The 27,228-nt window shown below is 34.0% G+C and overlaps 2 long non-coding RNA genes across 2 annotated transcripts in view; one reads left to right on the forward strand and one right to left on the reverse strand.

Moving 5' to 3' along the window:
* Positions 1-316: 316 nt before the first annotated feature.
* LOC134708261 (uncharacterized) overlaps positions 317-27,228 on the reverse strand; it is a 31,366-nt gene continuing 4,454 nt past the window's right edge. The window contains exons 2-3 of the long non-coding RNA XR_010105821.1: positions 1,619-1,817; positions 317-602 (exon numbers count right to left, since the gene is read on the reverse strand). This is a non-coding gene — a long non-coding RNA (uncharacterized LOC134708261). The remainder of the gene's footprint in view (positions 603-1,618; positions 1,818-27,228) is intronic.
* Positions 11,585-13,791, forward strand: LOC134725799 (uncharacterized). The gene is made up of 2 exons (XR_010108601.1): positions 11,585-11,850; positions 12,194-13,791. It is a non-coding gene; the product is annotated as an uncharacterized LOC134725799 (long non-coding RNA).

Below are 27,228 nucleotides of genomic sequence, written 5' to 3' on the forward strand. Positions count from 1 at the left end.
CTGAAAGTGAGGGTAACATTTACAAAAAAAAACCACTCTCAAATCCATTTTTGTTCGTGCTATAGACTTTAGAAGTCATAATGTAGCTAGAATTAATCGACAAACTGTCATGCTTTTCATGTTATCTGTGTTAGCAACATAGGATACTACACAAACATGTACATATAACATTGCATAAAGACATTTGTTATACTAGTATATGAAGGCAGAAATCAACATTAATAGTATATTTTCTGTCACATGCTTTATTTTGTCGAACACTTTTTTAAACACTTAAGGATCTGTATCATGTTCAAATGTAAATAGTATAAGATCTTGTTTTCAAGTCGCATGGAACTCATCAAGAACAAATATTTTAGAATGCTTTTTTATTGGATAAGTCTTGGTACACAATAAAGGGCGGTGAAGGAAGGTAGTTTGATGCCCCATAAATAGCACATTTCTTAAAAGCACACGGCTTTTCACCCCATTCATATCGTAATCCACCAATAGAATGATGATTTAGGTTACAGTTTGATGTATCATGACTCTTTATTGGTGCATTTGTCCAACCATTATCACCATAACGCATAACAAACTTTATGAGATGTTGAACAGCAAATCTGAAATAAATTGCCAGAACGATAAATTGTACGACATATTCATATATCATTAATCAAATATTTTTAAGGATTTGTGATTCGTTATAACTTGAACAAATGTACATTTGTATTTAATCAGCATGATGCAAATACTGTTGTTTAGGTTTTTGTAGGTCAAAACAGCATCTTGAACAGGGCAAACAGCATGTTACTCAGAATAAATTCTAAAATACTCAAGTTTTTCATTAAAAAAATGTGCGCACGGCCATCGCTTTTTCAACCCAATGAAATTACCGACCTTATACGCAGTCTATAATTAGAATTGAGAATGGAAATGGGGAATGTGTCAAAGAGACAACAACCCGACCAAATAAAAAAAACAACAGCAGAAGGGGGGTACAATTTATTTAGTTATTGGGAAGTTATAACACATGTATATTATGATTTTGTTATTATAGCAGTTGATAATTCTATTGATCATATTGGCAAAAGGTAATCGAGCTTCTGTACTCTCCTGAATGTTGCGATTTCACATTAGATAAGAGAACCCCACAAACAATTCAATAACTGTCTACTTTAAAAACGCCTCGAGACTAAACCAAGCAGGGTTAATCAAACTGTAAACTATCTGCCATTAGCTCCTAAGTACAAAAAACATTAAGATATAAACCTTATAATATCTGATACAGGATGGGTGTTCATCTCTTTATTGTTGTTGGCCGGACGGCTATAGTTAAAGAACGTACACTTCGACCCAATGGGATCATTTAATTCTAAATGACTTATGTATCGCCAACCAGTAAAATCACTTTATTTCTACTTTGGACAGGCAAATAATAATTTATTGCACACGAATTGACCATTTTTGTAATACGGTAATCAATTTAGTGGTACAGTTTTCATTTGTGTATTTAGAAAACATATTTATGTCAAGAATATTAATTAGTGTTATCGGCTGGTGTTTACCGTTGAGTATTTCAAAAGTAAAATTATAATTTCATTTCCTAGCAGTCAACCTATAGATTTTAATAACTCACTTGGAATCCGTTTGTGTTTCTTACATCAATGGGTTATCTTCCATTGTCGTATTCTATAGTAAGAGTATTGCTATCACGATGTAAGGTATATGTTGAAGGATACGGACCCTGATAATCAATTCCACTTCTGTTATAAGCAACTGCTAAAGCTCCTAAAACTAAACGAGCTGCGACATCATGCTTCAGACGAGGATGAATGCTGTGTAAATTAAAGAATTGATAAGAATTTGATGGTCCGAATTCGTAGATATGTCCATGATTCCTAGTGTACATTGACCATCATGATCATGGTTCGGTATATCGAATATTAACGGCTTTTATGTATTGATATTGGTGTCGAATTATCTCAGAAAGGTCAAAAGTCCATATGGGCGTCAAGTTGGTTACCTATTCCCTATACCCTATTCGTTACCTATTCCCTATTCCCTATTTGTTACCTATTCGTTACATATTCCCTATTCCCTATTCGTTGCCTATTCGTTACCTATTCCCTATTCCCTATTCGTTACCTATTCGTTACCTATTCCCTATTCCCTGTTCGTTACCTATTCGTTACCTATTCCCTATTCTCTATTCGTTACCTATTCCCTATTCCCTATTCGTTACCTATTCCCTATTCCCTATTCTTTACCTATTCGTTACTTGTTTGATTTTTAATATCCTTCCCCCTTTTTAATTATGGCATGGAATAGTTTAATATGACTGCCGTTACCATGGAAACGGCACAATTGTGAAAAAAAAATCAGTTTTTGGTTTTTGGTGAACTGTTTGGATATGCTTCAACTCAGAATCATCATATTTTAAAACAATGTAGGTGCCCATTATATACAGGTGTTGGATGATTTTGGCGATCATTGGAACTACAATGTACTATGTTGCCATGGCCACTACACCAAAATTTTCAAAATTCTCAAAATGCTCAAAACTTCATGAAACTTCGCAGTAATGATGAGCAACATTGGTAGATGTGGCATTTGGAGTAAGAATTTCAAAATAGGTCTTGTTACCATGGAAAAATGCAAAAAGGTCAAAAATTTCAAAAATAAGAATTTTGAGTAAATGGATGAAACTTTACAGGAATGGTAACTGACATAGGCAGAGTTGGATTTTGAAGTTAGAATTTTCAAAATGGCCGCCGTAACCATGGAAACAGCAAAAATATCAAAAATTTCAAAATGTTTGAACTTAATGAAATTTTGCAAAAATGTTACTAGTCATCTGTAGATGCTCTCTTTGACTTTGGAATTGTCAAAATGGCTACCGCTCACCTGGTAATAGGGGGAAGGGTTCCATCCGTTATTGCTAGCAATTACAAATCTAGTTGTTAATACTCTTACATGTGGTAATGGTTCTAAATTTGTTGAGGTAAAATGATCTTTTTATGACCTATTCATATGTGTTTGTGCTCAACCGATCCTTTTACTTCATGTTCGATACGCATTTGTTCCTTACTTGTTTTTTATACGTTCTACCTTTTAACTGCTTTATGTCCGTATGTTTCAAGGTGGATCTTGGTTCGACGAGATGAAATCACCGTTTTAGCGCTTGCATAAAAAAGAAGATGTGGTATGATTGCCAATGAGACCACACTCCACATTAGACCAAAATGACACAGAAATTATCAACTATAGTTTACTGAACGGCCTTCAACAATGAGCATAGCCCAAACCGTGTAGTCGCCTATAAAAGGCCCAGACATGACCACCTCATACAATTCAAACAACAAAACTGACAGCCGTATTTCATATACAAAAAAAATAAACGGAAATATATAACACAAAAACAAACGATAACTACTTAATTTCAGGCTCTTGTCTAGGGACAGGCACAAACTAACATAATGTGGTGGAGTTAAACATGTAAGCAGGGTGTACATCGTTTCTGAGCATGCTATTACCTTGTTTAATTCGTTCCATCACTCGCTTATAATACGAGTATCTTACGTTGCACCTTTTAAAACATCATTTTCAATTGTTTTGTTGTCTCTGATGGAAGATTTGGGCTCTTAGAGGTGATATAACTCTATCAGTGCATTTGTATCCGTTTCAGCGCTCGGATAATACCCTGTTAAATGTTCGTTACTTATTTGCTTTTAAAAAGTTTGTTGTACGTTGCACCTTTCAAAACATGATTTTTAATTGTTTTGTTGTCTCTGGTAGTGTGATATAACTCTATATGCGCATTTGTATCCGTTCCAGCGCTCGGATAATACCCTGTTAAATCGTTACTTATTCGCTTTTGATACGTTTGTTGTACGTTGCACCTTTTAGAAAAGGATTTTCAATTGTGTTCATATCTCTGGTGGTAATAATGTGTTCTTATAGATGAAATACCCTTATTACCGCATATGTACTCGTTCCAGCCCTGTTACTTATTCGTTCCTTATTTGCTTTTAATGCACAAGGTAAACGTTGCACCTTGAAATAAATCGTTTTTTAATTGTGTTCATGTCTCTGGTGGTAACAATGTGTTCTTAGAGATGAAATGACCTTATTAGAGCGCATGTACCCGTTCCAGCGCTCGGAAAAACCCTGTTACCTATTTGTTACCTATTCGTTACCTATTCACTTATAAAACGTTTGTTGTACGTTGCACCTTTTGGAAAATAATTTTCAATTGTGTCCGTGTCTCTGGTGGTAACAATGTGTTCTTAGAGATGAAATTACCCTATTGGCGCGCATGTTCCCGTTCAAGCGCTCGGTTAATACCCTGTTACCTATTCGTTACCTATTCACTTATAATACGTTTGTCGTACGTTGCACCTTTTAGAAAAATATTTTTAATTGTCTCCATGTCTCTTGTGGTAACAATGTGTTCTTAGAGATGAAATTACCCTTTTAGCACGCATGTACCCGTTCCAGCGCTCGGTTAATACCCTGTTACCTATTCGTTACCTATTCACTAATAATACGTTTGTTGTACGTTGCAGCTTTGAGAAAAGGATTTTCAATTGTGTCCGTGTCTCTGGTGGTAACAATGTGTTCTTAGAGATGAAATGACCTCATAAGAGCGCATGAACCCGTTCCAGTGCTCGGTTAATACCCTGTTACCTATTCGTTACCTATTCGTTACCTATTCACTTATAATACGTTTGTTGTACGTTGCACCTTTTAGAAAAGGATCTTTAATTGTCTCCATGTCTCCTGTGGTTGCAATGTGTTCTTAGAGATGAAATTACCCTGTTAGCGCGCATGTAACTGTTTCAGCGCTCAGTAAATACACTGTTACCTATTCGTTACCTATTCGTTACCTTTACACTTATAATACATTTGTTGTACGTTGCACCTTTAAGAAAAGGATTTTCAATTGTGTCCGTGTCTCTGGTGGTAACAATGTGTTCTTATAGATGAAATTACCCTATAAGCGCGTATGTACCCGTTCCAGCGCTCAGATAATACCCTGTTACCTATTCGTTCCGTATTTGCTTTTAATGCACGAGGTATACGTTGCACCTTGAAATAAATCGTTTTTTAATTGTGTTCATGTCTCTGGTGGTAACAATGTGTTCTTAGAGATGAAATTACCCTATTAGCACGCATGTTACCGTTCCAGCGCTCAGTAAATACCCTGTTACCTATTCGTTACCTATTCGTTACCTATTCGCTTTTAATACGTTTGTTGTACGTTGCTCGTTTTAGAAAAGAATTTTCAATAAAGTTCATATCTCTGGTGGTAATAATGTGTTCTTATAGATGAAATACCCCTATAACCGCATATGTACTCGTTCCAGCGCTCGTACAATACCCTGTTACTTATTCGTTCCTTATTTGCTTTTAATGCACGAGCTATACGTTGCACCTTGAAATAAATCGTTTTTAATTGTGTTCATGTCTCAATGAATGTGTTCTTAGAGATGAAATGACCTTATTAGAGCGCATGTACCCGTTCCAGCGCTCGGTTAGGTTAATACCCTGTTACCTATTCGTTACTTATTCGTTACCTATTCACTTATAATACGTTTTTTTGTACGTTGCAACTTTTAGAAAAAGATTTTTAATTGTTTACATGTCTCTGGTGGTAACAATGTGTTCTTAGAGATGAAATTATCCTTTTAGTGCGCATGTACCCGTTCCAGCGCTCGCAAAATACCCTGTTACTTATTTGTTACCTATTCGTTACCTATTCACTTATAATAAGTTTGTTGTACGTTGCACCTTTTGGAAAAGGATTTTCAATTGTGTCCGTGTCTCTGGTGGTAATAATGTGTTCTTAGAGATGAAATGACCCTATTAGCGCGCATGTACCCGTTCAAGCGCTCGGTTATACCCTGTTACCTATTCGGTACCTATTCGTTACCTTTTCGCTTTTAATACGTTTGTTGTACGTTGCATCTTTTAGAAAAGAATTTTCAATTAAGTTCATATCTCTGGTGGTAATAATGTGTTCTTATAGATGCAATACCCCTATAAGCGCATATGTACTCGTTCCAGCGCTCGGATAATATCCTGTTACTTATTCGTTCTATAATACGTTTGTTGTACGTTGCACCTTTTAGAAAAATATTTTTAATTGTCTCCATGTCTCTTGTGGTAACAATGTGTTCTTAGAGATGAAATTACCCTTTTAGCACGCATGTACCCGTTCCAGCGCTCGGTTAATACCCTGTTACCTATTCGTTACCTATTCACTAATAATACGTTTGTTGTACGTTGCACCTTTTAGAAAAGGATTTTCAATTGTGTTCATATCTCTGGTGGTAATAATGTGTTCTTATAGATGAAATACCCTTATTACCGCATATGTACTCGTTCCAGCCCTGTTACTTATTCGTTCCTTATTTGCTTTTAATGCACGAGGTAAACGTTCCACCTTGAAATAAATCGTTTCTTAATTGTGTTCATGTCTCTTGTGGTAATAATGTGTTCTTAGAGATAAAATGACCCTATTATAGCGCATGTACCCGTTCCAGCGCTCGGTTAATACCCTGTTACCTATTCGTTACCTATTCGTTACCTATTTACTTATAGTAAGTTTTTTGTACGTTGCACCTTTTAGAATAGGATTTTCAATTAAATTATATCTCTGGTGGTAATGTGTTCTTATAGATGAAATACCCCTATTAGCGCGTATGTACCCGTTCCGGCGCTCAGTTAATACCCTGCTTATTATTCGTTCCTTATTTGCTTTTAATGCACGAGATTTACGTTGCACCTTGAAATAAATCGTTTTTTAATTGTGTTCATGTCTCTGGTGGTAACAATGTGTTGTTATAGAAGAAATGACCCTATTAGAACGCATGTACCCGTTCCGGCGCTCAGTTAAAACCCTGCTTCTTATTCGTTCCTTATTTGCTTTTAATGCACGTGGTATACGTTGCACCTTGAAAGAAATCGTTTTTTTAATTGTATTCATGTCTCTGGTGGTAACAATGTGTTCTTAGAGATGAAATGACCCTATTAGCGTGCATGTACCCGTTCAAGCGCTCGGTTATACCCTGTTACCTATTCGCTTTTAATACGTTTGTTGTACGTTGCATCTTTTAGAAAAGAATTTTCAATTAAGTTCATATCTCTGGTGGTAATAATGTGTTCTTATAGATGAAATACCCCTATTAGCGCTGTTTTGGTCAAGGTAGTTTTTGATGAAGTTGAAGTCCAATCAACTTGAAACTTAGTATACATGTGCCCTATGATATGATCTGTCTAATTTGAATGCCAAATTAGAGTTCTGACCCCAATTCTACGGTTCACTAAACGTAGAAAATTATAGTACAAATTTCAGGTTAAAGTTTTTGGTCAAGGTAGTTTTTGATAAAGTAGAAGTCCAATCAACTTGAAAACTTGGTGTACATGTTCCCTTTGATAACATCATTCTAATTTTAGTGCCAAATTAGAGAATTTATTCCAATTTCACGGTCCACTAAACATAGAAAATGATAGTGCGAGTTGGGCATCAGTGTAATGTGGACACATTCTTGGTTTTTTAATATTTTGAACAATTGGATATTTGTCTAAGCTTAGTCTTCTTTTGTTAAGAAATGGATACTTGAAACATATTGTATTTGCTAGTTTTAAAAAGATGACGTTTTGATGACGTCGCATGGCGACGTTTCAGTACATTTTGCTTTTTCAGTAAACACTTCCTTTTTACAAAATTCTCAGAAATGATCCTGAATATGTTTAATTGTCATTTGTTCCATGTTTGCATTGTGTTCTGATTCTTTGTAAATATTTTTTTAGGGTAAATTTATTTCTGTTTGATGTGATGCTGTTCTAATCTTATTTCAATTGTCTTTTGTTTATACTGTATCTTTTCTGTGGTAATCTGTTATGTAATAGGGAAATGTGTGTTAACAACTGAGCAAACATCCAACCTCATATCTTCTTGCAAATTCTTTGACCTGACAATTAAACCATCCTGATCTAACTTTCGGCCCTATATTTTAATTTTGCTAATAAATGTGTCAGTGAACAAAATCCTCAAAATCACACATAATGAGTTCATATTAATTTCATAGTAATTTAAATAATTTAATTACCCTTGATTTCTTTCAGAACACACCGTTTGAACTCATGATATGTAAAATTAAGGATTTAGTGCTCACATTATTATCAACCTAATTTTTCCTGCTATCACCTATCTTGTAAATAAACTCCTGGGAAATACTGTGTAGCAATGCCATTGGTATCCATGTTTGAATTAAACATAAATCATAATTTAATTACAACTTTTATTTTATATATATACATCACAATTATAATTTGGCCCTTGGGGAAACTACTCAGCTAAAAAATTTAATTTTTTGCTCCATGCCTAAACCAAGAGCCTAGCTATGTGCATACTGAAAAGTAGCAAAGTATAGACCCCTGGCTTGACATCACACCAACCCAATTGGAACGATGGTTCAAAATAAATGCATGAGGCTATCAGGAAGCCTATGAGGCTATCATTCCTAGAGGCTATCATGCCTATGAGGCTATGAGGAAGCCTATAATGAGACAATGAGGAAGCCTGTAAGGAGGCTATGAGGAAGCCTAGTAGTGTTGATGTTGAATTGGTGTTGGAATGAATTTGTATGAAATTTGACAGTTTATCCCCAGAAATTCTTGAGGGATGAGTGAAATTTTTGAAACAACCAGTGATAAAATTTCATAAATGGCCATAACACAGATGGTAACAGCTGAGTGTCCCCAAGGATTTGTGAGGTTAGGGAGGGGGTACCTTCAATAAAGCCATGAAATAAAAAAAAAAAAAAAAAAAAAAATAGTAAATGTTATCGCATAATAATACACAATATCAAAATCAATTGTCAAACAAAAACAATATCATCCAGAATCTCTGTAAAAAACATGCGTATGGAATATTTGAAAATGAGCATGCCCTTAAATTCTACCTAACCTACTTTGAGCTGTTTTAATAGATGCTGGCGTTACCCTAATGTATCTGATGTAACTATCTGAAGTCCAGCGCCCTAATGTTTTTATCAAGTGATCTTCTATTTTTGCCTTACCAGCACTTGTAGCTGCCCCAATTCTAAAACTATGACCATTATAATGACTTGAGTTGAAACCACATATATCCAGTACTTTTTTAATACAAGTGATGAAATATTGTCTCTCCAGAGGTTTCTTATCAATGGTTATGAAAAGTGGATCAGTTTGATTAGTAGGAGAAAATTCTTTCCTTATTTGTATATATTCTAACAAAATGACTACTGAGTAATTAAAATCAAATTATGTATAAACATAACTTATATAACATATATATAAGCACCTATCTGTTGATAAATACTGTAAACGCTTTGTGTATGTCTTAATATATTAACCTATGTTGGAAGAGGTGCATACTGTCGGATCATAAACATACAACTTGTTTAGTCTCTAGGAAATCTTGTAAGATTTCCACTGCTATTTTTGCTAAGTAGGTGCAATTTGGGTACTCGTTGCAATTTGGGTTCCGTTACGTTATATACAGGAAAAACAAATCAATTTTTTTTTTTTTTTTTTATAGTTAAATTATATGTCAATAATTTTGACTCTTTGTTGAACTTGGCAGCTGGGTGTGAAAATCTCATATTGTAATACCCAAAGCTCTTTTTAAAACTGTCATTTTAATATGATAGCTAATGATTCTTGGCCACTGTGTAATAGACTTATTGCAGTCCTGGAAATTGAGGTTTGGCATTCACAGGACCAAATGATGAATCCTCAAAATTTTCAATGCAATGTATAATTTAAATAACAAGAAATCATCAGACCAAATACAATTTTTACAGGACATATCCTGCCAATCCTGTTCAAATTTTCAGGGCTGCATTTTTTTATATTTTTTTATGAAAATGTATTTTTTTTCTCGAATTACAGGTATTAGGTTTTTGTCATTCTTTCATAATAATCATACGACTTTCAACAGAAACTGTTCAAATTCAATAATCCTAAGGGTAGACTTTGTCCTTATAGCACAATTTAAAGGTTGCAGTACAATGAATTAAAAATGGAAAATCTTGTTTTTAATGTACCCTGAAGAGATATTTTTCAAACTGTATAATGCCAAAGCAGGAATCTTGATTGCTGTACTTTCTTTTTTATGTACCATATATTTCTTTTAATCTACGCACTGAAGCGGTTTTTTTAGGCTATCTGGTGCCTCTTATTCAACTTGCAACTTTATAGAGATCAAGTTTGGTTTAGACTATTTCATGGTTAAATGTGGTTTAATAGATAACATATTTTTTAGTTATATGTACTTAATGAAAATTTTAGTGATGACCAAGTACCTACATACAATCAAATTTATTATTGAAAACATGTTTTGGTACCTTCTATGGTGTTAAGTGGGCTTCTTTTTTGCTCCGTTTCATACATGTAGAAGAACCAGATACATTGTAAATGATATATGCCCATTGTGTATATACTTTTTATGTGTAGTGTAGTATGTTCAGACTTATTTTTGTTTGTACATTTTGGATGATTTTGTTTAAATGTTTCATGTGTAATGGCAGTGTAAACATTCAGAGTTTGAATTTATTAGAATAGTAGATTTAACATTTAAGAGAAAACTGTACTTGTCACATAGCTGCCACAAAAAAATAGGGACATTGCTTTAATCTACAATTTTCTATGACAATAATGGAATTTAAGTTAATAGACTTAAATTCAGTTATCGCCGGGGCCACTCACGGATTGCGTTTCATGTTTTAGATTTACCCGACATGAGTGACGTTATATTCTGTGACGTCATTTATTCCTTTTTAGAATTTCATCGCAGCAAGCAAGATGTTTAAATTTTGTAAGCGGTAAACTTGAAAATTGAAATGGTAAAGTAAACCGTGTAAGAATTTGTATGGTTATAACCTGACTTATGCTACTAATGTGATTAAATGTAATCTTGGAAAGAATTCGTTTTATCGATCGTCAATTTTTTTTAACCATATGGCATCGCCACGTGGAGAGCACATGGAAAGACTGAATGACAAATTCATTGGTCTCATGAATGGATTATTCGTTTTCATTTTTTATAATTATTTAATTTTTACCAGTGTGAGTAATTAGATGCGACATTGTCCTAAGATTTGCAGATTATCATAATGTTTACCAGGCGTCATTGTATATTTCTACATAAAATTAGATGCACGAGTGTTTTTTTTTTTTTTTTTTTTATATATATATTACTTTGATCTCATATCTTATACTATTGAAATTGAGTATTGACAGATCGTCAAGTGCCTATGGGTAAGCCTAACAAATGGTATTTTGCGCTGTAACAGATCAGGCAGGTTAGTAACGTGTCTTTAATGATTATGTGTTGTGGGGCAGGTGTTATCGAATGAACTCCCGAAACTTCCGAATTAAAAGTAAATTTTCCTTAAGAGGGTATACATCGGTATGTGTATCTGGATCTTTCATAGCACATATACAGAAAATATTCCATGAAAGGATATGAACGTAAAAGGGACGTACGTACTTTTTGGGGCGAAGGACCCAAGTTCATAACCGGAAGTCAACCTTCGATACAAATAAACAAAAATCTTGGAAATCTTGAACAGAGACCATACCCGGAGTTAAGTAGCCAAAAGAAATCATTGCTAAATGTTAGCTTGCTGGTGGATTTAAGCAAATATTATCATCTGTATATATCCGGCTATACATTTTGCGTGTACCTACACATTTGTGTACTAAACATTGTCAAGGGTCATTCATCACAGCAGAGACATGTCTCTGATCACAGCGACATGTACAAATGTATACATTTTATAGTTACTACTACTCTCTAGACTAGACTAGCTCGATATGGTATGAATAGTTCAGTTTAATAGATCAAGAATTTAGCCAACAAATATGTCAACAGGCCACAGCTTGAATTATTGTTGTAATAACGAATCCGTAATAACTCAATTATATACTAATATTACACTATGTTACTATCAACTGACTATGGTATTTTAGTTTATATAAATCTGTATATATACTAATTTTGAATTATTTTTAAATTATTGTAACTATGAGTTTTATTGACACAACCACATGTATGAGTATACATAATTTTTAATTGTTATTGTTTCTTGGTACAGTGATTTGGTTTTGTTATGTCAATGCTATGTGGGGAAACTAATATTTACTTTTTGTTGAGTTGTAGCACATGTTGGGTAGATCAAGTAGAGGCCTTGCTCGGCCACGAACACGGCCAAGGATTGTAACAGTTGGACCAGAGACTTGGACAACAAGGCCACACCAGTTTTTATACGACCGCAAATTTTGAAAAAAATTTCGTCGTATATTGCTATCACGTTGGCGTCGTCGTCGTCGTCGTCGTCGTCGTCGTCGTCGTCGTCGTCCGAATACTTTTAGTTTTCGCACTCTAACTTTAGTAAAAGTGAATAGAAATCTATGAAATTTTAACACAAGGTTTATGACCATAAAAGGAAGGCTGGTATTGATTTTGGGAGTTTTGGTCCCAACATTTTAGGAATTAGGGGCCAAAAAGGGCCCAAATAAGCATTTTCTTGGTTTTCGCACTATAACTTTAGTTTAAGTTAATAGAAATCTATGAAATTTTGACACAAGGTTTATGACCACAAAAGAAAGGTTGGGATTGATTTTGGGAGTTTTGGTTTCAACAGTTTAGGAATTAGGGGCCTAAAAAGGGCCCAAATAAGCATTATTCTTGGTTTTCGCACAATAACTTTAGTTAAAGTAAATAGAAATCAATGAAATTTAAACACAATGTTTATGACCACAAAAGGAAGGTTGGTATTGATTTTGGGAGTTTCGGTCCCAACAGTTTAGGAATTAGGGGCCAAAAAGGGACCCAAATAAGCATTTTTCTTGGTTTTCGCACCATAGCGTTAGTATAAGTAAATAGAAATCTATGAAATTTAAACACAAGGTTTATGACTATTAAAGGAAGGTTGGTATTGATTTTGGGAGTTTTAGTCCCAACAGTTAAGGAAAAAGGGGCCCAAAGGGTCCAAAATTAAATTTTGTTTGATTTCATCAAAATTGAATAATTGGGGTTCTGTAATATGCCGAATCTAACTGTGTATGTAGATTCTTAATTTTTGGTCCCGTTTTCAAATTGGTCTACATTAAGGTCCAAAGGGTTCAAAATTAAACTTAGTTTGATTTTAACAAAAATTGAAACCTTTGGGTTCTTTGATATGCTGAATCTAAAAATGTACTTAGATTTTTGATTATTGGCCCAGTTTTCAAGTTGGTCCAAATCGAGGTCCAAAATTAAACATTGTTTGATTTCATCAAAAATTGAATAATTGGGTTTCTTTGATATGCCAAATCTAACTGTGTATGTAGATTCTTAATTTTTGGTCCAGTTTTAAAATTGGTCTAAATTAAAGTGCAAAGGGTCCAAAATTAAACTTAGTTTGATTTTAACAAAAATTAAATTCTTGGGCCTCTTTGATATGCTGAATCTAAACATGTACTTAGATTTTTGATTATGGGCCCAGTTTTCAAGTTGGTCCAAATCAGGATCTAAAATTATTATATTAAGTATTGTGCAATAGCAAGTCTTTTCAATTGCACAGTATTGTGCAATGGCAAGAAATATCTTATTTCACAATATTGTGAAATAGCTATTTTTTTTTTAATTAAGAGTTATCTTTCTTTGTCCAGTATAGTCAGCAAGAAATATCTGCAAGAATTTTTTTTAATTGGAGTTATCTTTCTTTGTCCAGAATCAACTTAAATCTTTGTTATATACAATATACAATGTATATTCACTTTTTACTACCAACTGATAAATTTAAATAATCTTTACCATTCAGTGATAACAAGCAGTTTTTTTACATCTTAATATTTTATAATGTATTTAAATGAGTAGTAATTGTTGCAAACTCCATTAGAATATTTTAATTGAAATTAGTTTTGGAATAAGGGAAAGGGGGATGTGATTAAAAAATTGGGTTCAATTATTCTCATTTGAAAATTCATAAATAAAAAGAAAATTTCTTCAAACATTTTTTTGAGAGGATTAATATTCAACAGCATAGTGAATTGCTCTAAGAGAAAACAAAAATTTTAAGTTCATTTGAATACATTCATTCTGTGTCAGAAACCTATGCTGTGTCAACTATTTAATCACAATCCAAATTTAGAGCGGAATCCAGCTTGAATGTTGTGTCCATACTTGCCCCAACCGTTCAGGGTTCAACCTCTGCGGTCGTATAAAGCTACGCCCTGCGGAGCATCTGGTTTACAAATGGGTTACCAGACTGGACTGGATTCACGACTCATCACGCCACTAACTCAACTCCTTTGGTCACATATATTTGTACATTGGATCATCATCGATGTTATTTATGCTAACCCCTAGAGCTTCGCATTGGTATTTTCAGTTGAAAAATTTGCAGGTAATCGTCAGATTTTTTAGTTAAAAGCAGTATATTACTTTTAAGTTAAACCAACTCATGTACAAAATGTACATGTGTTTCCAACATACATTTGTATAACAAACTTATTTATATAGATTAAGACAACTTTTTCTTATCTTAATATGGGTTGGATTGAAAAGATTTGTGTAACGTTTATTATAATATCTCAGTTTCTAAACTTAAAATTGCTGAATGTGTTACGTTTACAAATTTTTATGGCCATACAATGATGGGATGCCACATCATGTGCTTTATATAAAAAAAACTTTTGGAAATATGAGGTTACATTCTATATAATTGTTATATAATATATTACATTGAAACTTTTAAATGTTGTTTGGTATTTATCACTTTTTGAATGGAGGAGGCTATCGATTTATATAACATTATAATATCAATATTTATCTTGTTTAATAACCTGATATATAAAAAAGATTTTTTTGTAATGTTAAATTCTCTCTTATTATAAGTTATTGGATAACTATATTTGGTATGTGCGTACCTTGCAGTTCCTCATGTCTGTCAGACAGTTTTCACTTGACCTCGACCTCATTTCATGGATCAGTGAACAAGGTTAAGTTTTGGTGGTCAAGTCCATATCTCAGATACTATAAGCAATAGACCTAGTATATTCAGTGTATGGAAGGACTGTAAGGTGTACATGTCCAACTGGCAGGTGTCATCTGACCTTGACCTCATTTTCTTGGTTCAGTGGCTATAGTTAAGTTTTGTGTTTTGGTCTGTTTTTCTTATACGATATGCAATAAGTCAACTATAATTGGTGTATGGAATGATTGTAAGGTGTACATGTCTAGCTGATAGGTGTCATCTGACCTTGACCTCATTTTCATGGTTCAATGGTTATAGTTAAGTTTTTGTGTTTTGGTCTGTTTTTCTTATACTATATGCAATAGGTCTACTATAATTGGTTTATGGAATGATTGTATGGTGTACATGTCTAGCTGACAGGTGTCATCTGACCTTGACCTTATTTTTTATGGTTCAGTGGTCAAAGTTAAGTTTTTTAGTTTTGGTCTATTTTTCTAATACCTTGTGAATTAGGTCAACTATATTTGGTGTAGGGACATATTTTATGATCCTCGTGTTGTTTACGCTGGTTTTATTTGACTTTGACCTCATTTTCACGGTCAAGTGCTAATTTTTAAGTGTTTGTGTGTTTTGGTCTGTTTTTCTTTATTTATAAGCAATAAGTCAACTATATTTGTTGTATTGAAGAATTTTAGCTGTACATGTCTGCCTGGCATGGTTCATCTGACCTTGACCTCATTTTCATGGTTGATTGATCAATGTTTCCTTTTCTTGGTTAATGTTGAGTTTATGTGACAGTTGTAATAAAGCTTTATATTTAGGGCTATCAAGATAGTATATTTTCAAGGATTAGTAAAGAAGGCAAGACATTTCAGTGTGTGCACTCTTGTTTTTATATATATACATATATATTAAGGGAAAGAGGGGTCCAATGGTTTTATCTTGTAATCAACTTTTAATCTTGACAAGTTTTGTTTTTTTAATTTTTTAAATTGTCAGTCGCAGTTAAATATATACATGTATGTACATGTTATATTAGCAAATCTAGTACAAACTAAGTAATTATTTACAGCTTGTCTTGCAGTCTTCTCCACTGCTAAAAATCTTTAGTATTTAGGTGTCAACAGCTTAATTTATATATATACTAGTATAGAATGTATTGTAATCTTCATCCTGGGGGATTCTAGAAGTTGCCCAATTTATGAGTATTGTATGCTGTATGTTTAGATGCTGTTTGTTATTTTAGGCTGGTGCTATATGAGGAACTTTTCTTTGCATAAATGATTGGCCCTACTGGTTGCTGGGCAACAGTTGATTCCAAATTATGGTTGTTATTTATTATGGAAATTATAGTACAGGTTGAATTTCAGTAACTTTAGCATGAACGCTGGGACGATTTAATTTGTTATGCTTTTAATTATGAGGGTATCTAGATGTTGTTAAGCACTTGTTTGTGTTTTGTTTTGTGTGTAACACTGGTCATCCTTTATAACTTTTGGATGTCCTAACAGGTAACTTTAACCAGGTTTACCTTGTTTAATCTAGGCCTTGTGATCTCCAAGTTCAAATCACCTTGTCCTTTAATGTAATAAAGCTGTCCTTTCATTGAATTTGAAGGATTATAAAATCAATAAATGGGTTGGAGATCCAATACTGACACTTAATACAGGGTTTTCCTGAAGTATTATTATTTTTCTTGATTTATTATGCTTTAAATTGTAATCATATTACTATATAGCTATACTTCCATGTAGCTATTTGCCATACAGAATTGTAGGAGATTTTTAATGTTTGATGTTTTAATAGTAGAATCCTCAATAGTAAGTATGTTTTTGTAGCAGACTGATATCCTCCAGATGGGGTTGACTTAGGTCTAGGCATGGAAATGTATTTTTGTGGTGGCATATTTGTCGCTGTTAAACGTTAACTCAGAATATACATGTATAATGAAACTGTATGGATCCAACCTAATTTTAATAAACTTGTAGTGGTATTGACACAGGTAGTTCTAGAGTGGGTCTTTGCCAATGAGATGTAGAACATGACTGATGGAGTGTGAAATTCATCTTTCTTAAGCTGATATAGAATTTACAACTATTTATTGCCTTTATAATAAGCTGTCGGGTTGCTACATAAAATATTATGATTCGATCAAGTCAGAACTTTTTCACTGGATGATTTTCACTTGTCATTCTTAACCTGCTTATGAAATGAACTCTTAAACATCTTTATATTATTGGTTGATATTATACTATAATATACTATATTTTATGATATACAAATACAATCAACTATTTTATGGTTTGCTGTAGTTTTGGTAAGTATTTTTTATCTGTGTAGGTAAATATGTTTTGAACAGTTGTTCACAAACTTCATCTAGATTATTTAACATATATAATATGTACCAGTTGTACTTTAAAATGAAATATCTATTTATCTATCTAGACATTATCATATATATGGACCAAGTTGTACGTTCAGTAAAATATCTATCTATCTATATATGTACCAAGTTGTACGTTAAATAATATCTATCTATCGATCTAGATTATTTGATATATATATGTACCAAGTTGTACGTTAAATAAAAATATCTATTTATCTATCTAGACATTATCATATATTGGACCCAGTTGTACGTTTAGTAATACATGTATATCTATTTATCTATCATGTACATGTACCAAGTTGTACGTTAAATAATATCTATCTATCTATCTAGATTATTTAATATATATATGTACCAGTTGTACGTTAAATAAAACTACCATTTATCTATCTAGACATTATCATATGTATGGACCAAGTTGTACGTTCAGTAAATTATCTATCTACCTATATATGTACCAAGTTGTACGTAAATAATATCTATCTATCTATCTAGATTATTTAATTTATTATGTACCTAGTTGTACGTTAAATAAAAATATCTACCTATCTGAGTTATCTCGTATCTGGTTCACAGCTTTGCAGCGAACCGCCCTTTTTATGGCGGTTGACAGAGTCTCTGTTTTCCTCCGTCAATGTGGCAGAATTCGCTGCATAGAATCTTAATGTTAACTATGAAATTTTAGGTTTTTGGATAATACAGACTACACTTGTGTATCCCACGGTGTTTTCTAAATTTTAAGCACCAGTGTATCCCACGGTGCATTTCATATATATCTATCTATCTATCTATCTACCTGGTTGCCATATTATCTTCGGGTAACCGACCATACATGTGTAGATCTATATACATGTACATATACATGGTCTATGGTCTATATATCTATCTACAACATATCTTAGTATCTATCTACAACATATCTATCTACATGTATATTTATTATATGAATCTATCATATTATGAATAAAAGCTGTGGCCAGATATCGCCAAACCATATATGTATTTTGTTTTAATGGCACCATCTGAGATAATAAATGTTCGTTAGGAATAGCTATTTTTTTTTATCTTTTTCATTCATCATATGTGATTTTCAACCATATTTGTCAGGGTTCTCCAAGGAAAATATGTGCAAAAGCAGAAACATGTAAATACTTTAATTTTATATAACAGATGCTATTAATTATTTATGAAAGGATACTGTGTTTTCATTGATGTAAATGTTATGCTCAGTTTTAAATCTACACTCTTAGAAATTTTACTAAAGCTGTATTGAATTTGATAAATTGCAAGATAAGGACAGTAGCCCTAAGTAAACCATTATAAATATATTTAATATGATTGCTTATATTCATATGCTGTTATGTAAATAAATGCATGTACAGTTGTTCGTTGTTTTGATATATTCCTACACTGATTTCTGAAATAAATGGATAATGCACCAGGAACATTACACATCTCTGTTTTTTGTTTTATACATCATATATGTTATAACATATGTCACTTATTTTAAAGCCGAGAGACAGTGAAGGGCAACCTGTTCTATCTTCGTTTCTACAGTATCTAAAACTCATAGAAGAACAGCTACTTTAAAGCAATATAAGTAGTTTATACAAGGAGGTAAAATCAATAAAAACTGAACTCCTAGGAAAATTTGATAAGGTATGTCCCTTTAATCAAATGACAAAATCAAAAGCTTAAACAAACCTAAAGAATAGATAAATGTTTTATTCCTGACTTGGTAAAGGTAATTTTATCAATTGCTTACAAAACCAGATCATCTTTCTTTATTTAAACTTCATTATGTCCAATCATATTGACTCTGACAAATGACAAATCAGTAAATAAAACCAAAAGGTAACAGGGTATCAGTCAAACACAGAAAAAAACATGACAACAGTGAAATTTTACTTATAAACAAACGTATTATAAGTGAATAGGTAACGAATAGGAAACGAATAGGTAACAGGTTATTTACCGAGCGCTGGAACGGGTACATGCGAGCTAATAGGGTCATTCCATCTCTAAGAACACATTTTTACCACAAGAGACATGGGCACAATTATAAGTGAATAAGTAACAGGTATTAACCGAGGTCTGGAACAGGTGCATGCGCGCTTATAGGGTCATTTCATCTCTAAGAACACATTGTTACCAACAGAAACATGAACACAATTGAAAATCTTTTTCTTAAATGTGCAACGTACAACAAACGTATAATAAGTGAATAGGTAACAGGGTATTAACAGAGCGCTGTAACTGGTGCATGCGCGCTAATATGGTCATTTTATCTCTAAGAACACATTATTACCACCAGATATATTTTACTTAATTAAAAATCCTTTTCTAAAAGGTTCTACGTACAACAAACGTATTATAAGTGAATAGGTAACGAATAGGTAACAGGGTATAAACCGAGCACTAGAACAGGTACATGCACGCTAATAGGGTAATTTCATCTTTAAATACACATTGTTACTATCAAAGACACGGACGCAATTGAAAATCCTTTTCTAAAAGGTGCAACGTACAACAAACGCATTATAAGTGAAAAGGTAACAAATAGGTAACGGGTTAATTACCGAGCGCTGGAACGGGTACATGCGCGCTAATAGGGTCATTCCATCTCTAAGAACACATTGTTACCACAAGAGACATGGGCACAATTGAAATTTTTTATTAAAAGGTGCAACGTACAACAAACGTATTATTAGTGAATAGGTAACAGGGTATTAACCGAGCGCTGGAACGGGTACATGCGCGCTAATAGGGTCATTTCATCTCTAAGAACACATTGTTACCTCCAGAGACATGAACACAATTAAAAAACGATTTATTTTAAAGTGCACCGTATACCCCTGCGTATTAAAAAAGAATAAGGAACGAATAAGTAACAGGGTATTATCCGAGCGCTGGAACGAGTACATACGCGCATAATAGGGGTATTTCATCTATAAGAACACATTATTACCACCAGAGATATGAACTTAATTAAAATCCTTTTCTAAAAGGTGCAACGTACAACAAACGTATTATAAGTGAATAGGTAACGATAAGGTAACGAATAGGTGACAGGGTATTAACCAAGCGCTGGAACGGGTACATACGCGCTAATAGTGTTATTTCATCTAAGAACACATTTTTACCACCAGAGACATGGGCACAATTGAAAAACGATTTATTTCAAGGTGCAGCGTGTAACCCGCGCATTTAAAGCGAATAGGGAACGAATAAGTAACAGGGTATTATCCGAGCGCTGAAACGAGTACATACGCGCTTAAATGGGTATTTCATCTAAAAGAACACATTATTACCACCAGAGATATGAACTTAATTAAAAATCCTTTTCTAAAAAGTGCAATGTACAACAAACGTATTATAGGCGAAAGGGTAACGAATAGGTAACGGATAGTTAACAGGGTATTAACCGAGCGCTGGAACGGGTACATGCGCGCTAATAGGTTAATTTCATCTCTTAGAACACATTGTTAACACCAGATACATGGACACAATTAAAAATCCGTTTCTAAAAGGTGCAACGTACAACAAACACATTATCAGTGAATAGGTAACGAAAAGGTAACAGGTTATTATCCGAGCGCTGAGACGGGTACATGCGCGGTTATAGGGGTATTTCATCTCTAAGAACACATTGTTACCACAAGAGACACGGACACAATTGAAAATCCTTTTCTAAAAGGTGCAACGTACAACAAACATATGATAAGTGAATAGGTAACGAAAAGGCAACAGGGTATTTATCGAGCGCTGGAACGGGTACATGCGCGCTAATAGGGTAATTTCATCTCTTAGAACACATTATTACCACAAGAGATATGAACTTATTTAAAAATCCTTTTCTAAAAGGTGCAACGTGCAACAAACGTATTATAAGTGAATAGGTCACGAATAGGTAACAGGGTGTTATCCGAGCGCTGGAACGGGTACCTGCGCGCTTATAGGGGTATTTCATCTCTAAGAACACATTATTACCAACAGAGACATGGACACAATTGAAAATCCTTTTCTAAAAGGTGCAACGTACAACAAACGTATTATAAGTGAATAGGTAACGAATAGGTCACGAATAGGTAACAGGGTATTATCCGAGCGCTGGAACGGGTACATGCGCGCTCATCTCTAAGAACACATTATTACCACCACAGACATGAACACAATTGAAAATCCTTTTCTAAAAGGTGCAATGTACAACAAACGTATTATAAGTGAATAGGTGAGGAATAGGTAACAGGGTATTAACCGAGCGCTAGAACGGGTACCTGCGCGCTAATAGGGGTATTTCATCTCGAAGAACACATTATTACCACCAGAGACATGGACACAATTGAAAATCCTTTTCTAAAAGGTGCAACGTACAACAAACGTATTATCAGTGAATAAGTAACGAATAGGTAACGAATAGGTAACAGGGTATTATCCGAGCGCCGAGACGGGTACATGCGCGGTTATAGGGTAATTTCATCTCTAAGAACACATTGTTACCACAAGAGACATGGACACCAATAAAAATACCTTTCTAAAAGGTGCAACGTACAACAAACGTATTATAAGTGAATAGGTAACGAATAGGTAACAGGGTATTATCCGAGCGCTGGAACGGGTACATGCGCGCTATTAGGGTAATTTCATCTCTTAGAACACATTGTTAACACCAGAGACATGGACACAATTAAAACTCCTTTTCTAAAAGGTGCAACGTACAACAAACGTATTATAAGTGAATAGGTAACGGATAGGTAAAGAATAGGTAACAGGGTATTAACCGAGTGCTGGAACGGGTACATGCGCGCTAATAGGGTAATTTCATCTCTTAGAACACATTCTTACCACCAGAGACATGAACACAATTAAAAAAAACGCTTTATTTCAAGGTGCAACGTTAACCCCGCGCATTAAAAGCGAATCAGGAACGAATAAGTAACAGGGTATTATCCGAGTGCTGGAACGAGTACATACGCGCTAATAGGGGTATTTCATCTATAAGAAAACATTATTACCACCAGATTTATGAACACAATTGAAAATCCTTTTCTAAAAGTGTAACGTACAACAAACGTATCAAAAGCGAATAAGTAACGATTTAACAGGGTATTATCCGAGCGCTATAACGGATACAAATGCGCATATAGAGTTATATCACCTTTAAGAACCCAAATCTACTACCAGAGACAACAAAACAATTAAAAATCATGTTTTGAAAGGTGCAACGTATGATACACGTATTACAAGCGAATTATAAGCGAGTGATGGAACGAATTTAACAAGGTAATAGCACGCTCCGAAACGATGTAGACCCTGCTTACATGTTTAACCCCACCACAGTATGTTAGTATGTGCCTGTCCCTAGACAAGAGCCTGAAATTAAGTAGTTATCGTTTGTTTTTGTGTTACTTATTTGTTTTCCGTTTATTTGTTTGTATATGAAATACGGCCGTCAGTGTTGTTGTTTGAATTGTGTGAGGTTGTCATGTCTGGGCCTTTTATAGGTGACTACACGGTTTAATCTATGCTCATTGTGGAAGGCCGTACAGTGACCTATAGTTGATAATTTCTGTGTCATTTTGGTCTTTTGTGGAGTGTTGTCACATTTAAAAATTTTTGATATTTTTGCTGTTTCCATGGTTACGGCGGCCATTTTGAAAATTCAAACTTCAAAATCCAACTCTGTCTATGCAAGTTACTATTCCTGTAAAGTTTCATCAAGTTTGCTGAAAATTCTTATTTTTGAAATTTTTGACCTTTTTGCATTGTTTCCATGGTAACAAGACCTATTTTGGGAATTCCAACTCCAAATGCCACATCTACCAATGTTGCTCAGCATTACTGTGAAGTTTCATGAAGTTTTGAGCATTTTGAGAATTTTAAAATTTTGGTGTAGTCTTCATGGCAACATAGTAGTTCCAATGATCGCCAAAATCATCCAACACCTGTATATAGTGGGAACCTACATTGTTTTAAAATATGATGATTCTGAGTTGAAGCATATCCAAACAGTTCACAAAAAACCAAAAACTGTTTTTATTCACAATTGTGCCGTTTCCATATTAATATTGGGATTTTGAGTGTTAAAACGATTTTTTTGGATTTATTTATGAACTGGATGCTTATTCTATATTACCAGGATTGCTAACATTCAAATTTGTGAGTTAAAACATTTATCTATAATTCGTATAAAACAGAATATATGAAACAATTTGCACAACACAACAGTGAAAACATCTCACTAAGGGTATATAGTGTGTACTCTATTGTCAACGATCGTCCGTAATTATTAAGTTGGACTTTGGACTCTATTAATTGCCTACAGCGGAATACGGTATACTTGTATATGATTTCTACAGTTAATAGCAGACGAAACGTTTAAATACAGACAAGGACTTGTGGAACTATCCGAATACGCACTACTATACTCAGTTATTATGAACGACTCTTACACGATAACTGAGCTCCAAGCGGTTGGTTCGTTGTATTTACAATATGGTCAAGATGATAGTCACATAGCAACAAACAATGAAATGGATCTGACACAAAATAAAACGAGGGATGATTTAAATGAGTTCGAAGGACCCGACGATTTAGTGTTTAACTATATGGATATATCATCTCAAGATGCAATACTCAATAACTTCGATGAAAATTTCAGAGGCTGCCCAAAAGAAACCTTCATTTCAAAACTTATCCAAACAACTAGCAGTGATACACATAAACTTGAAGAAATACGAATGCGCTTCTTTTCGGAAGTTAGAGATCGGGAAAATTTTCCATACAAGACAGCAACTTTGAAAAAGCGATACGGAGCACGTTCAAAAAATGGGGACACATTATTACAAAAATTAGCCAAAGATTGCTTTATTTTGTATGTTGCATTGAATGACAATTGTAACGACGAATTGCTAGAAACTATTAATATTCCAAAATCGCAAGGACCAAGGCAATCACAAAACTGTAGATCATCTGATAACGGACAAGATGTAGGAACAGACAGTTCCAACGACTTATTCCTCAAAGAAGGCTTAGCACGGTTGGATCGCGATATAATGACAATGAAAGGTGAAAACGCACAAGATATTGATAATATTGATAAAAGGATACACGATATGATTAAAGAAAACGAAACGTTAAAAGATGTCGTGAAGAAACAAGCAGATAAAATATATCGACTCCAAAATTCGATTGACAAATCTGACTCTGGTTTAGTTGAATTCATGGCCGAAATAAGATGCAAAATCAAAACTCTCACAGATGAAAACCATCAGACTAAGCAAACTAGTCCAAACTTGATTGAGGTCAAAAAGGATATCTCAGAAATTGACACAGTAATAAGTTCTCTTGCAACAGAAACAGGAAATAACTCAACAAAGATACAGTCAGTAAATGAAGATATTAATGCGTTGAAAATGTTCGAAAAGTCTGTAGATTCTAGAATAACAAGGCTGGAAGACTCGAAATTTAGCGGAGTAGATGCTTTACGTGCTAACTTAAAATTAGTGAGAAAAGATATATATGATTTGAATGACGAAATAGACACAGTAAAATCAGACATCACAGTGAACAACAGAAGTATCTTAGATTTACACAAAAGTGGTGACATGAAGAAGACAAAAACAAAAACAAAGAACTATCCAAAGTCACCGAAAATAAGTACTGGCAGCGACATTGATCTCATTTCGTTCGTCAGTCCAAAACGTCTGTCAAAATCTCAAATGGAAGAGCTAACAGATAAAGAACAAAGAAAGTCAACAACTGAACATCAGTATAGAGGGGAAAAAGATATAATTACTGATAATTCTACAAATATAGACATAGTTATTGATGATAGTAGTATGTTAGAATTCAGCTCATTTGAAATGTCCAAGACTATAGAAAATCATGGGGAAAAACAAACACAGAATCAATCTGCACCTGAACACATTGAAGTTGTTATATCGAGTGATCAAAACATGGTTTCGTTAAACAATTTTAGAGGAGTATCTGATAAACGAGTCGAACGTTTGTATGTCGGCGGAATTAGGAAAGACTGCACCGAAAGTGACATGCGAGCCTTCCTACTTGAAAATAATGTCAAGTTCACCTATATTCGATTTTTCACCAAAGGATTATATAGTAACTCTGCTCAACTAAATGTTCGACACTCAGAAAAAGAAAGAGTGTATGATTCTAACTTTTGGCCAGACGGCATTTTTTTCAAACGTTGGTTATCCCGTCGTCAGCTACAAGAAAGAACCGGTTATAAGAATGAAAAATATGGCAATTAACAAATTAACATATCTAGTAATTATATATATCTTATGTGACACTTTAATGAACATGTCCAGCAAACTAACATTTATGTCATGGAATTGTAGAAGGATTATGTCAAGTGTCCCATATTTAGTGGAGTGCTTGAAAAACCACAATGTTGATATATGTGCTTTACAGGAACATTGGTTGCGTAGACACTGTGTAAATGTACTCGAAAGTATTGATTCGACTTATTCATCAGTAAATCCAAAATGTGTTGATGATGACTACCCTGAAGCGTTTAAAATTCGCATGGAAGGTGGTGTGACTTTTATTGTTAAATCTTCAATTGTCAAATATGTTGAAAGTATTGATATAGAGGACACGCGTATAACAGGAATAGAAATTCACACCATTCACTCAGAGAATATATATTGTTTCTGCGTATACTTACCTGCATCGTCAAAGTCATTCGAACATTTTAGAATTTACGTTGAGCGACTGTACGACATATACATGATATACTCTCAGCTAGGTACGGTCATCATTCTTGGAGATATAAACGCCAAAGTAAATGGACCGAGATCATTTAATTCCGTTAAAGATAAACGATCAGTAACATTTGCGAAATTTTTGGACGAATTGCGTCTTGTTTCCTTACATTTACAATCCTTTGGGGAAGGAAGTACATTTACATTTCAGTCGTATGAAAGTGGTCCATCTACTGCTATAGACCATATTTTGATATCAAAGGATAATATCAGTCTGATTGATTCTGCAAGAGTGTTAGACGACCATTCGTTTAATGTTTCGGATCATCATCCAATTATAGCAAAACTAAAATTAGACAATACAGTAATTGCAGACACGGAAACAATAATAAAACAACCTAAGGTATCATGGAATAAGGCTCGAGAAAAGAACAATTTGGAAGACTTCTCTTTTGCAACTTCACAGCATCTTTGGGGCGTGGAGATACCGAGTTTAGGATGTTCTAATTGTGATATAGAGTGTTATTATTCGAACATCGTCGATGCAATACAACAAGCTGAAACAGAAACTTTACCACACAAAACTTTCGTAAAATACCTTAAACCATACTGGACTAATCACGTAAAAGCGCTGCATGAAAATATGGCTTCAAAACGCCAACAATGGATTTCTTGTAATAGACCAAGAGGTGAACACGTCATATTTCAAGAATACAAATCAGCCAAACGAAATTTCCGACGGGAATTACGAAATGCATATCAAAAGCATATGCAAGAAACATATGATTCACTCGAAAAGGATTTCGATATAGATCAAAAACGTCTCTGGTCATTTCTGAACAAAAATAAAAAGTCTAAAAGCTGCTTATCAAAACTAATTGTAAATGGAAGACAATGTTCGACTCAGGATGATATCTTAGATGGATGGGCAGATCACTTCGAGTCAATCTTCAAACAAAATACTGAATCAGAACCGGTTAGTGACAAGGAACGGGCTATAACCAAGACTGTTGATGATGCTCACAAAGATTTCAGAGGAACATTTTATGACAATACTAAGCTACATATTACAGTTAACGAAGTGGAAAAGGTATTGAAGTGCCTAAAAAATAATAAA

The sequence above is a fragment of the Mytilus trossulus genome, chromosome 1 (assembly GCF_036588685.1).
Source record: "Mytilus trossulus isolate FHL-02 chromosome 1, PNRI_Mtr1.1.1.hap1, whole genome shotgun sequence".
NCBI lineage: Eukaryota > Metazoa > Mollusca > Bivalvia > Mytilida > Mytilidae > Mytilus > Mytilus trossulus.